Source organism: Hevea brasiliensis, chromosome 10 (assembly GCF_030052815.1).
Source record: "Hevea brasiliensis isolate MT/VB/25A 57/8 chromosome 10, ASM3005281v1, whole genome shotgun sequence".
NCBI classification, from domain to species: Eukaryota; Viridiplantae; Streptophyta; class Magnoliopsida; order Malpighiales; family Euphorbiaceae; genus Hevea; species Hevea brasiliensis.
In genome coordinates, this window is record NC_079502.1 from 33,015,141 (window position 1) to 33,030,172 (window position 15,032).

The 15,032-nt window shown below is 35.6% G+C and overlaps 1 non-coding gene across 1 annotated transcript; it reads right to left on the reverse strand.

Moving 5' to 3' along the window:
• Positions 1-1,741: 1,741 nt before the first annotated feature.
• Positions 1,742-1,848, reverse strand: LOC131170088 (small nucleolar RNA R71). Its single transcript, XR_009141031.1, has one exon. It is a non-coding gene; the product is annotated as a small nucleolar RNA R71 (small nucleolar RNA).
• Between the last annotated feature and the right edge of the window lie 13,184 nt (positions 1,849-15,032).

Consider the following 15,032-nt stretch of genomic DNA (forward strand, 5'->3'; position numbering starts at 1 on the left):
TTCACTCCTTAGCTGTTATTTACTTTTAGGGCAGCTTTTTAGGACCATATAAATTCATCATTTCCTTATTTTTGCCACAAGAGGAAGGGAGGAAAAACAAAAAGGAAAGAAAATTTAATAGAAAGAGGGAGAGAAGACACCATTTTCTTTTGGGGAGGAGCTACTGCACCAGTTTTGGAGCTCCAGAAACCAGAGACTTTGGTTCTTCCACCTGGGTTTTTCTATTTCAGTCCTCTTATCATGTTTTCCTTTACTTTTCCATCAATATTTCTTGTAAATACCATCATGAGTGAGTAATTTCTTAAGATTTCAGAGTTGGGAAATATGTCTTAGATTAATTTGTGGATTTGGATTGGGTATTTCCTTATTTTATATGAATATGAGTTTTGATTCCTTCCTTGTGTGCTTGATTTACTTGCCTAATGTTGGTACCCATTGGGTATTGTGTTAATCTTTGATTGAAGGACCGAAAGGTGAAAGTCATTGATGGGTAATCATGGATTAGAACTTAAAATCACCTAGATTTAGAAATAAACTAGGACTTTAATAGGAATTAATTATTGGTTACAAAACTTAATGGGTTTTAAAGTAATCAAATACATACGAAAGTAGGTTTGGTTATTTTAGAATACACTTTGATTTGCTTGAAAAAGATATCAAAGGGATTTAGAATCAATTTCCTTCGAACTCTATTTTTCCCTAAAAATTGGAATGCCCAAGACAAATCCCAATTAATTTATGCATAAACCCCCAACTTTGGAATCAATTTTTACCATAATTAGACTTTCGTTTAAATTACCCATTGTTAATTTTAGTTTAATTGCGAACTAGAATTAGAATTTATTTGTTTGCTCTTTACCCATTTCAATTAGATTAATCAATTTACCTTGCTCATTTACATTTAACATTTATTCATTAATCATTAGCCCAAATAATCGCTTCATTCATAGTTTAGTAATCAAACAGCAAATCCTCGTGGGAACGATACTTGATTCATCACTTTATTACTTGAGACGACCCGTATACTTGCGGATAAGTCACATCAAGTTTTTGACGCCGTTGCCGGGGATTTGATTTTTGTTTGATATTGAACAATTGTTTGTTTGGTTAATTTGGGCATTTTATTTTATTTCTTTTTACCATTTTACTTTGAGAATTTGTTTATTTTTGTTTTTTTTAGGTGCTTTATTTTATGAGAAGGACAAAAAGTGAAGAAATCAATTTATTCTTTGACCCAGAAATAGAGAAGACAGCAAAAGCTTTAAGAGCAGAATCTAAGAGGAGAAAAGCTGAAATTAAGGCTCAACAACAACAAGAAAGAGCACAAGAGCAAGAGGAATTACAAGAAGAAATGGCCAACAACAACAATAATAACAACCGCTCTGTGAAAGATCATGCCTATCCTAACATTGGAGATTTCATGCCAAGTATCACAAGGCCAAGAGTAGAAGCTAATAATTTTGAACTGAAGCCTGCACTCTGTCAAATGGTACAACAAGCACAATTTGGAGGAAATCCAAGTGAAAGTCCACATGTGCATCTAGCACACTTTCTTGAGATCAGCGATATGTTGAAGATAAATGGAGTTTCTGATGATGCAATTCGACTTAGATTATTTCCTTTTTCTCTGAAGGACCGAGCTAGAGAGTGGTTACATTCTTTGCCACCGGGTTCTATCACAACATGGGATGAACTTTCTTAAGCATTTTTAGCTCAATATTTTCCACCAAGCAAGACAGCTAAGCTAAGAAATGAGCTGACTTCTTTTAAACCTAGAGATGATGAGAGCTTGTATGAAGCATGGGAGAGGTACAAGGATTTGCAAAGGAGATGTCCACATCATGGGATTCCTAAGTGGATGCTTGTTCAACACTTTTACAATGGAGTTTCACCAGCTATTAGAAGTACAATTGATGCATCTTCTGGAGGTGACCTTATGGAGAAATCTGAAGATGAAGCTTTTTCCGCTCTTGATAAAATTGCTTATAACAACTACCAATGGAGTTGTGAGAGGAATGAGATCAAGAAACTAGCTGGTATGTTTGAGCTTGATGCCATGAATATGATTAATGCTAAATTTGATGCTTTAACAAGGAAGATGGACAAGCTAAGTATGAAAGTAGATTCTTCAGCTGGAGGTTCTAGTAATGTCTGATGAAGTTGGAGCTGCAAATGTCAATTGTGCAGCAGATTTTTCTACACTTAATCAAGATTTTTCAAGTGAGCAAGTGGATTATGTGGGGAACTACAATCAAAGACCAGGTGGTAACTCATTTTCTGCAACTTATGATCCAGCATGGAGAAACCACCCCAATTTCTCTTGGGGAGGTAGACAAGGGCAAAATCAGAATTTTCAGCAACCTTCTGGATATTAACAAAATCAGAATTTTCAGCAGAATAGAGGCCCCCCTCCTGGAATTTCTAAACCTCAAAATGCACCTGCTCCACCTCTACCACAACAAGCACAACTAGACAAGACAGCTAGATTGGAATCTATGATTGAAACTCTACTTGTGAGCCATCAAAGTCAACAAGAAATGATTTCTCAATTAGCATCTAAAGTAGATCAAATGGCAACACACAACAAGATGTTAGAGAATCAGATAGCTCAATAAGCTAGCTCTTCAAGTAACAAAGCATTTGGGAAGCTTCCTAGCCAACCAGAAAATTCAAGGGAGCATTGCAAGGCTATTACATTGAGGAGTGGAAAAATATTGAAGGATGGAGATAAAAAGATTGAAGAGAAAGTTGAAGAAAAGAAAAGCAGAGAAGGAGATGAACAAACTGAAGCTGAAGTTAGAATTGAAGCTGAGAAAGAAAATTCAATGGAAGAAAAAGGAAGTAAGGAGAGAGAGAGCAAAGAAGAAGAGCCCAAATACGTTGCACCTAAAGCCTACATACCACCTTTACCATTCCCACAAAGGTTTCAGAAAGCAAAATTGGATAAACAATTTGGGAAGTTTTTGGAGGTATTGAAGTCTTTGCATGTGACTATTCCTTTCACTGATGCCTTAGCACAAATGCCTTCATATGCCAAATTTTTGAACGAGATTTTATCTAACAAGAAGAAATTGGAGGAATTTGAGACTGTAGCTCTCACGGAAGAAAGCAATGCTATTTTGCAAAATAAGCTTCCACCCAAACTGAAGGATCCTGGAAGTTTCTCCATGCCATGTCACATTGGGGATATTAGTATAGATAAGGCTTTGTGTGATCTTGGAGCCAGTGTTAGTCTGATGCCATTGTCTATCTATGAGAAAGTGAAGATTGGAGAAATGAAGCCTACTACCATATCACTATAGTTAGCAGATAGGTCTATTAAATTTCCAATTGGGATAATTGAGAATGTTCCTCTAAAAGTTGGGAAATTTTTCATACCAGTGGATTTTGTGGTATTGGAGATGGAGGAGGATGTACACATTCCTATTATTCTTGGTAGACCTTTCCTTGCTCTTCTTTGGGTGTGATTGATGTAAAAAATGGGAGACTTACATTGGAAGTTGGGGAAGAGAAAGTTGAATTTAATTTGTTTCAAGCAATGAAAAAGAAAGATGATTCAAACTCATGCTTGAGAGTTGATGTGATAGATGAAGAGGTTAGAGAAGTGCTTAAAAAGCAACATCCTAAAGATCCCTTAGAAGCTTGTTTGGTTCATAACATCAAAAAAGGGGATGAGATTGAAGAAGCTGCAGAATATGCTACAATTTTGGAAGGAAATCCACCTTTACCTATGGCTGATATTGAAAAGATTGGGAACTTGAAGCAAGATACAACTTCATCATCAAAGCTTGAGAAAAGTGAAGCACCTAAGGTAGAGTTGAAACCTCTTCCAACAAATCTCAGGTATGCTTTTCTAGGTCAAAATTCTACATATCCTGTGATTGTTAGTGCTAAATTGACTGATTGTGAGGTTGAAAAATTATTGAGAGTTCTTAGGAAGCATAGAAGGATAATTGGTTATACCATTGATGATATTAAAGGAATACATCCTTCTGTGTGCAAGCATAGAATTTTGTTGGAAAATGACCATAAAGCCTCTCGAGAATCACAAAGGAGATTGAATCCAAATATGAAAGAGGTTGTGAAAAAGGAGATCTTGAAATTGCTTGATGCAGGTATTATTTACCCTGTTTCTGACAGCAATTGGGTAAGTCCAGTCCATGTTGTACCTAAGAAAGGGGGCATCACAGTAGTGAAAAATGAAAATGATGAACTAATACCTACAAGAACTGTAACTGGATGGAGAATGTGTATAGACTATAGGAAATTGAATAAGGCAACAAGAAATGACCATTTTCCATTACCATTTATAGATCAAATGCTTGAGAGACTAGCTCATCATTCTTATTTTTGCTATTTGGATGGCTATTCAGGGTTCTTTCAGATCCCTATTCACCCAGATGATCAGGATAAAACTACCTTCACATGTCCTTATGGTACCTTTGCATACCGAAGGATGCCATTTGTAATATGTAATGAACCTGATACATTTCAACGATGTATGATGTCCATATTTTCTGACATGATTGAGGGTATTATGGAAGTGTTCATGGATGATTTTTCTGTGTATGGTAAATCTTTTGATGAATGCTTATCTAACTTGTCTAAGGTTTTGCAGAGATGTGAAGAGTTCAATTTAGTTTTGAATTGGGAAAAGTGCCATTTTATGGTACAAGAAGGAATTGTTTTGGGACATCTTGTGTCAAACAAGGGTATTGAGGTGGATAAATCAAAGGTAGAAATTATTGAGAAAATGCCACCCCCAACATCTGTGAAGGGAGTGAGGAGTTTCTTGGGGCATGCTGGATTTTATAGGAGATTCATCAAGGATTTCTCTAAGATTTCTAAACCTCTTACCAATTTATTGAGTAAAGAAGTGGAATTTAATTTTGATACTAATTGTATGAATGCTTTTTGCAGGATAAAGGAAGCTTTGATATCTGCTCCTATTATGCAGCGACCCGATTGGTCATTACCTTTTGAGTTAATGTGCGATGCTAGTGATTATGCCATTGGGGCTGTTTTGGGACAAAGGAAAGATAAGAAGGTGTATGCAATATACTATGCAAGTAGGACCTTAGATGATGCTCAAATAAATTACTCTACTATAGAAAAAGAGTTTTTGGCAGTAGTATTTGCAGTAGACAAATTTAGGTCCTATCTTGTGGGGTCTAAGGTAATAGTATACACGGATCATGCAGCTATCAAGTATCTCCTTCAGAAAAAAGAGGCTAAACCTAGATTGATAAGGTGGGTGTTACTCCTTCAAGAGTTTGACTTGGAAATTAAAGATAAGAAAGGAGTAGAAAATGTGGTAGCGGATCATCTATCTAGATTGAGGCAAGAACAAGGAGACAATTTGGGAAAAGAGCCCCCAATAGATGATTATTTTCCTGATGAGCAACTATTAGTAATCATGAATGCACAAGTCCCTTGGTATGCAGATTTTGTGAACTATCTAGTGTGTGGAATCCTTCCACCTGATCTAACATGGCAGCAAAAGAAGAAATTTCTTTTTGATGTGAAAGATTATGATTGGGAGGAGCCATTTTTGTTCAAGAGATGTGGAGATGGGCTGATTAGAAGATGTTTAGCTGATGAGGAGATAGGGGATGTTATCAAAGATTGTCATTCTTCACTTTATGGGGGTCATACGAGTGTGACAAAGACTGCAGAAAAAGTTCTTCAAGCAGGGTTCTTTTGGCCACACATGTTTAAGGATGTGAGGAAGTTTGTAAATGCATGTGATAGGTGTCAAAGGATGGGTAATATCTCAAAGAGAGATGAAATGCCCCTCCAAAATATATTGGAAGTGGAATTATTTGATGTGTGGGGCATTGATTTCATGGGACCTTTTCCATCATCCTTGGGTCACAAATACATTTTAGTTGGAGTAGATTATGTGAGCAAATGGGTTGAAGCTATACCATCTCCAACTAATGATGTTAGAGTTGTGATTAAATTCCTTAAAAAGTTCATTTTTACAAGATTTGGAACTCCACGTGCCATTATAAGTGATGGAGGTTCTCATTTTTGCAACCATCAATTTGAAAGATTATTGCAAAAATATGGAGTGAAGCATAAGATTGCAACACCCTACCATCCACAAACTAGTGGTCAAGTGGAGATCTCCAATAGAGAGCTGAAAAGAATTCTTGAGAAAACAATGAATAGTTCAAGGAAAGATTGGTCACTAAAGTTAGATGATGCTCTTTGGGCCTACAGAACAGCTTTTAAAACTCCTATTGGAACCACCCCATTTAGATTGGTTTATGGGAAAGCTTGTCATCTACCTTTGGAGTTGGAGCATAGAGCATATTGGGCCATAAGGACACAGAACTTTGACTTAAAAACTGCAGGAGAAAAAAGAATGCTGCAACTAAATGAACTTGAGGAACTTAGATTGGATGCTTATGAAAATGCCAAGCTTTACAAGGAAAGAACTAAGAGATGGCATGATAAGCATATTAGGAGGAAAGAATTTCAGGAAGGTGATGTTGTTCTTCTATACAACTCTAGGTTAAGGTTATTTCCAGGAAAATTAAAGTCAAGATGGTCAGGACCCTACACTGTTATAAAAGTATACCCCTATGGAGCTATTGAGATAGGTAATGAAACCTCAGGGACTTTCAAAGTTAATGGGCAGAGATTAAAGCATTATATTGTTGGAGAACCCACACAAAGGGTTGTAGAGGTTTCATGGCTTAGTTCTCCAATCAGGGATACTTAGGTAAATTGGAGCGGAAGGTCAAGCTTAAGACCCTAAACAAGCGCTTCTTGGGAGGCAACCCAAGCGTATCCTTTTATAGTTCATTAATTTTCCATTTCATTTCATTTTCAGTTTTCACCCTCATTAATCTCAAAAGTGACATTTGTTTATCTTTTGTAGGCCATTCATGAAGATTGGACAAGTTTACACTTGTGGCAAAAACAAAGAATTGAAGGGAAGCAAGTATAAGCAACATTCTGCACTTTATCCAGTGCCTGTGAACAGTATAACCTTTAAACTTGTGCTAAATTGCTGATGTTGCAATATACTTGATAGCACATGTTTGATTTTGTGTTTTGTGTAAATTCTGTGGAATGCAACTTGAATGAGGATCAATTTTGATATTTAGGATTGATGTGAGCTTTATTGAAGTGCAAAAAAAAAAAATAATGTTTGTTGAGTTTCACCTTTTAGTGTATATATAATTTTGTAGTCTGATAGGAATTTACATGTTTTTGTTTAAATTGCTGCTAGTTTTTGTAATCTGCAGATTTTTATTACTGTTCATGCTACTGTTCATGCTGCTTAAAAGATCAATTTCTATATCTTTTCTGCAATTTTTGATTGATTGGAACTTGTCTCAAATGCTGCTGAAAATGTGCTTTTGGTACAAGATCAGAAAGGAGATCATTTCATTAAGTGTGCAAAAGGTAGTCACAATTAGTGCCTTAATTGAAAAAATGCTTGCATGAGCTAAATTAAAATATATTGTGTCTGATGAGTGCTAAGAGATGATGAACTTAAATCCCTCAATTTTATGGTGTTTGTGTGTATTTGGTAATTGCTGAGGGTCATGATAGAATTCCATAGCTTGTGGACTGTTTTTGGCAAGCAAAACCACAATTTTTCCCAAAACCTGCCGAAACTTGCTGATGACATTGCTTGTTAAGCAGAGTCTTAAGCAAATTCTGCTGAACCTTATGCTTAACCCCAAGCATGGCCCATCTTACAACAAGTCTGCCCCACAATTTAAAATAGCCCAAGATGTCCGTCAATTTTCCAAAAGCCTCCCCCACACTCCCGATAAACCTCGTCGACTCCTTTCCCACGCCATTTTTTTCGGCAATCTTTACAGGAAGCCGAAAGGTTTCTTTCCTTTCATTAAAATGGTAAGAACTAAATTGTGGTCTTCCCACAAACCCAAACTCAGCAAATTTCGACCTAAAATGGGTACTCCATCCTCATTGCCCACTAACCCTAACTTGACCCAGTCGCGCTCCTCGATCACCGCCACCACAAACGCCGCCATTACCTCAATCGCCACCACCTCAGTCACCGCCACCACCCCCAAGCCAGATACCACCTCTCATTCCGCCGACTCCCCTCTCGCCGTAAACCAAACTGTAAAATGAAACACCAATTCTCGACACCCATTCCCCAGAACCAGTGCCTGAGCCTGAGCCTGTGCCTACTCAAACGAAAACTAAAGGTAAAACTAAAAGGGCTACAGGTAGACCCAAGGAAACCCCTGTCGGAAAACGAAAACGAGTACCCTTTGTTCCTTTCGACCTAAATTCTCCACCTCAGCCGTCCTCTGAACCAGTCAGCAAAAGGACCAGGTCTTCCTCGCAAACCCCAACACCAGTGGTCCACACACCAGTACCTCAGTCTCCCTTACACTCTCCAGCACCTGCATCATCTGCAGATAATATCGAGGAGGTAATTTCTCCATTACCTTGGGCTTTTAGGGATATGGCAATGAAAAAGGCCTATGAGAAATTAGTTTCTAAAACCATTTTGGCAAACAAGTATATGGATGAGCAAATTTTGAAAGAATTAGGCATTTATGACTCTGTATTTGCCTATTTGAATGCTGTTAGCTGGACTGATTTTGCTAAAATTAGGGAACTAGTGTACAAGGATTTAACCCTAGAATTTTTTAGTTCCTTAAGGCTGAGTTTCAAACCAACAGTGCCTGAACATAAAGATATGATATATTTTCGATGTGCTGGAATTGATAGGGAGTTAGACATGGCTGCTATGAATGCAATTTTTGGTTTTCAAGATTCGGGGTATAAAAACATTGAGTGGCAGCAAACTGTTTATGACCCTGTTTAATTCTAGAAGGATATTGCACGTTTTGGGGGTTATTATAGACAGAGGACTACAAAAGCCTCTAGGATAGTTGACCATGTATTGAAATACCTCCATAGGTTCATTTCTTACACTATTTTAGGAAGGGGACACGATACTTGATGTGTAGGTCTTTGGTGACTTGTTTCTCTTGTGGTGCATGAAGGAGAGAAAACAAGTAAGCCTGACCCATTTCATAGCTACTCATTGGCACCAAATTGTCACAAAGCATACTAAAGGTAGTATAGTTTTTGGGGGGTATATAACTGCTATAACAAACTCATTTAGCTTTGATGCTAGTCTATATAAATTCTTTGCCGGTTTACTGGGATTCTTATATAGACAGCACAATGTTGCTGCATATGGATGTTTGTGAGAAAATAGGCCATACCTATACTCTGTTACAGCAGCATCCTGATACCACTGGTACTACAGACCCCACTACCTTTACACCAGCAGAACCACAACCAACCACTACCCCACAGTTTTCAGCAGACATTTTATCCCTCTTAAGATCCTTGGAATCCAGAATAACAGTTTCCTTTGTCCAACCATCTGTTCCCTCACGACAACACAGAAATTCTTGCTACCTTGAAGAACTTAGAAATCAAAATTGAAACCATGGGTCAGTTAACCAAAAGAAGAAGCTAGAAAAGAAACTTAAAAAGAGATTTTTATCTCTTAAAAAGAAACAGAAGCAACATCAACTTCAAATGTTGGAGCTTTACAACAAATTGGCCCAATCCTACAACAACTTATATCATTGGGGCCAAGCCATGTTTCAAGAAATAAAAGACCTCACAGAAAATTTGAAGGCCTTACAAGCTTGGATCACAATGAACCTCTACTGAGAACTGAAGCGGACCTTGATGCGAGAACAAAGCCTTGATAGCGAGCTTGATCGATGCTGAGTTTTAATTTACATTTTAAGTTTATTTTGTAATCTGTTTATTTTGGTTTTCGAACTTTGGTACTAGTTGTAATACTTTGGTAATTAGTTTTTATGATTATACTTGCACTTCTTTCCTTTAGTTTACTTTATTTTATTTTATTTTCTGCTATGGACATAGATACTCTGTGAATGTTTTTTTTGGTTTAATTTTTGATTTAACTATTAGATTTTATTTCTTTACACTTTTTCATTTTCTTGCACATTATTTTTGCACTTTATCTTTTTCTTCAATCCTAATTTTGTTGACATTGATGAGTTGCACAATTTTCTTTGAGCCGCATCTGTTTCACATCATTTGGAGGTAACAGCTTACCCTTTTACCATTTAAGCTTATGGTATGTTACCAATGCTTATGCTTTCGCTTTACCCTATGCAGCAGGTTAAGCAATATCTTAAGCAGTGTAAATCCATACATTTGGGATACCTTTTTACATTTTTCTCTCTAAAGTTTCATTGTTAATATCATTTTGAGCTAATTTTGAAATACTTGAGCTTATATTGATTTAATCCCCAATTGTATATATTTCATTAATTGATTAGTTCACACAATTTTGCCCATCTTTGCATTCATTTTAAACATTGAGGACAATGTTTCATTTGAGTTTGGGGGAGAGGGCAAAATTTTTGCAAAATCTTTAAAATTTTCATTCATTCATTTATTGCATTTCATTCATCCATATATAGATAATCCATACACTTATACATATACCACACACATGTCTATACCCATATACATACATTTGCATATAGTTTTCATATAGATTACACTTAGTTTTAATTTGATTTATGCATTCATTTTAGGATCATGCATATCATAAAAAATAATTTTTTTATTTTTTTTACCTTGTCCTTAGAGGATTGAGAGTTGCTTTAAAGAGCAATTAAGCTTACTTTTAGAAGGGTTTGATGGATTGAAAGTTCTAGATAGGTGCAAAGTTATTAGATTCTTGCTTTAGTTTATATCTTCTTAGCCAAGGGCCACCCAATCAATTGTGTTGACTTTGAGTGCCTAGAGAAAACTCTAGGGTGAGAAGTAGCTAATTGATGTCTCACCAATCCTAGAACAATCTTTCTAAACCTTTCAAGGCGAAATCATAGCATACACTTGAAAAAAAGAAATGATCTAGGCATTCTTTGAATTTTAAACCCACATTTTAGCCTTAGCCAACCTCACTTCAAAATTTCCTTTGAAACCAATTTGAGCCTACATTTATCCCTCTTATTTCTTTGGAACTCACATTAATACCTAGCCATAAACCCAAACACTTACCTACCCTCCATGAGAATAATTCTTTGAGTGATAGATACATATAAATAAAAAATTAATAAAAAAAATAAATAAAATAAAAAAAATGATAATAATTAGTTGGGAGAAGTGATTCCTTAAAAAAAAAATAAAATAAAATAAAGAAAGAAAGCTAGCAAATTCAATTATGGTATGTAAAGTAATTCACCACCCAAGTACACAAAGAAATGAGTTTGGGGGTGAATTGAAAGGGACAATTATAATTCAAGTCAATGATATTTATGTAGTCCCTCTAAAAGCTTCAAAATTATATGCTAGCATTAGTGAAAAGTTGTAAAGTTCCTTCTCCCAATTGATTTAAAAAAAAAATAAATAAAATAAAATAAAAAATATTTTGTGTATCTTGATCTTTTAATAATTTGATTATTCTCATATTTTGTTACCTTTATCCTTTCTTGTTAACCACATTATCACCCCTTAGCCACATTACAACCCTTGAAAGTCCTTTTGATCTTTTGATAGTGTTTTGCTACATTAGTGGAGATTGGAATAGGAAAATTGCCTATGGGATTGTGATATCATTAATCCATTCATTTACTTCCATCATTATTTGAGACACTTTAGCTTATGGATTACCCTATAGTCTATTTAGGCACGATTATTCTTGTGATTGATTGGTTTGGGCTTGATGATATGGATAATTGACCCAAGGCTAAGCGGTGATAACTTTGGTAAGGAGTAAATTCTTTGCATCTTGAAAGTGGGTATATGGTTTGTTGGTGGCTAAAGATAAGCTTGAGAATTTGGATAAGTAATTTTCATGAATTTAAGGTAAGGTACCCCAAATTGTATTAATTGTTTTTAATTTGCTTGAGGACAAGCAAAGGTTTGAGTTTGGGGGAATTTGTTACACTCACTTCATATAGGCATTTTAGGGTAATTTTGCATCCATTTTGCCCTTATATTTTAGTATATTTTATGTTTTTAGCTTTATTTTAGTTTATTTGTTAACTTTAGATACTTTATATTTGATTTTCATAATTTTTGTTGTTTTGATAGGATTTTGTGGCAAAATCGAAGATCAATGAGTGCAATAGGAAATAATTTGAAGAGATTTGAAGTTCTTTAAGCATGGAGGAAAGTTGAAGAAATCAAGCCTTGAAAGAGCAAACTAGCCGAAATTTGCTTGAGACTTTGCTTAAGGTCATGCTTAGGGTAAAGCGGCAGTACTTAAGGAGCAGCACAAGTCAAGCACCAGCAGAAGAGTTCATTCTACTCTAAGTCTACCGAGATTTGCTGAAGGTCTGCTTAACCTTAAGCAGACAGTGTGATCAGAAGCTGAAATTTGCTAAGAAACTGCTTAGGGTTAAGCCGAACCCTAAGCAGACTGCCCAGAACGTGAAAAATGCTGCTGACTTGGATAATTTTACGCCTCATTTCCTATTCACTCCTTAGCTGTTATTTACTTTTAGGGCAGCTTTTTAGGACCATATAAATTCATCATTTCCTTATTTTTGCCACAAGAGGAAGGGAGGAAAAACAAAAAGGAAAGAAAATTTAATAGAAAGAGGGAGAGAAGACGCCATTTTCTTTTGGGGAGGAGCTACTGCACCAATTTTGGAGCTCCAGAAACCAGAGACTTTGGTTCTTCCACCTGAGTTTTTCTATTTTAGTCCTCTTATCATGTTTTCCTTTACTTTTCCATCAATATTTCTTGTAAATACCATCATGAGTGAGTAATTTCTTTAGATTTCAGAGTTGGGAAATATGTCTTAGATTAATTTGTGGATTTGGATTGGGTATTTCCTTATTTTATATGAATATAAGTTTTGATTCCTTTCTTGTGTGCTTGATTTACTTGCCTAATGTTGGTATCCATTGGGTATTGTGTTAATCTTTGATTGAAGGACCGAAAGGTGAAAGTCATTGATGGGTAATCATGGATTGGAACTTAAAATCACCTAGATTTAGAAATAAACTAGGACTTTAAGAGGAATTAATTATTGGTTACAAAACTTAATGGGTTTTAAAGTAATCAAATACATACGAAAGTAGGTTTGGTTATTTTAGAATACACTTTGATTTGCTTGAAAAAGATATCAAAGGGATTTAGAATCAATTTCCTTCAAACTCTATTTTTCCCTAAAAATTGGAATGCCCAAGACAAATCCCAATTAATTTATGCATAAACCCCCAACTCTGGAATCAATTTTTACCATAATTAGACTTTCGTTTAAATTACCCATTGTTAATTTTAGTTTAATTGCGAACTAGAATTAGAATTTATTTGTTTGCTCTTTACCCATTTCAATTAGATTAATCAATTTACCTTGCTCATTTACATTTAACATTTATTCATTAATCATTAGCCCAAATAATCGCTTCATTCATAGTTTAGTAATCAAACAGCAAATCCTTGTGGGAACGATACTTGATTCATCACTTTATTACTTGAGACGACCCGTATACTTGCGGATAAGTCACATCATTTACCATAACTGGTCGGAGTGACCTGTACCCAGATTTTCTGGGCAATTTGGTTCTGCCAGATTTGGTGACCTGAGTTTGGTTGGCAATTTGACTAGGTTATGGTCATAATTTGGGTCAGGTTTCTTCATGAAAGTTGTTGGTCTATATCTCAGCTTGTTGCTGGTAAAAGTTCAGGTCAATTGGACCTTTCTACATTGAGTTATGGCCAAATGATAAAACACTGTTAATTTGGTCATTTTTCCCAGGCAGATTGCAGGTCACCCAGATTAGAGCAAACTTTTGGTCAACTTGGTTTGGTTTTCTGGGCATGGTTTCTTCACCAAAGTTGTGTCATTATGTGTCTAGTTTCATGTCTGATTGGCCAAACACCAATTGAACCTCTACAATTCAAGTTATGGCTGCCCAAACCTACTGGACTCATGTCCAATTCTGCAGGTCACCTAGGGCAGCCACACTAAACCTAAATCCCATCACTAAACACACTTCATTTCTTGTTTACCAATAACCAAATGGTCATTAATTGACCATTAAAACTCACTTTCATCATTACATGATCAAAGTCTCAATTTCATGCTCAAACCCTAACTCCAATTTCCAATTCATGGCATACACACACCAAACTCATACCAAATCACTTTATCCATCATCTATACCCATAATAACATAATTAAGCCACTTAATTTCATCAAAAACCAACAATCCTTAAACTTTCTCATGGCTGCCAAATTTAGAGATTTCATTTACTCAAGTTTTTCTTTTAATTTCACACAATTTTCTACTTGATTTAGCATGCTTACAAGATTAAAGAAAGAAAGAAATTGTTTAGGGAACTAACCCTTTTTTATCAGAATTTTCCCAAGTAATTCCTTCACTTTCTTGGCTTTTCTTGGCTTCCAAACACTTTCCCAAGAGGTAAAATGAAGTTTTTATGAAGAAGACTAGAGGTTTTATGGTAGAATTGAGTGGGAAAATGGAGCTTGAATGAAGAACTAATGGAGGAAGAGGGAAAAAAAATGGGTTTGGCCAGCTGAAGCAATGAGGAAGAAAACAGATTTGTTTTGTCAATTTTATCTCTTTTTAATGGTTTTATGTAAGCTTGTTGAATGGTGATTGGTGGATAGGTTCTTAATGACATCATATGATGTCATAATTAGGTATTTTCTTTCATTTTCTTTTCTTATTTTTTCTACTCATTTTCAATTCAATTTTTAGCAATATTTATTCATATTTTATATCATAATAATTATTTACTTAACTAGACAAGTCGGTCAAAAATCATCTCTAAAGACAAAATGACCAAAATGCCCTCCGTTTGGCTTAACAGATTAAAATTGTCTGTACCAATTGAAAAAATTTTCTAAACCTTTTCTTGGAATTCTAATGCCATTGAAACCTCAATGACTCTTCTCTAGAGTCTAAAAAATTATTTTATGAATTTTCTCCTGGGTCTAGGGCTCCTAGTTGCAAGAACCGTAACTTCCCACTGGGTTACCCATCGCTAG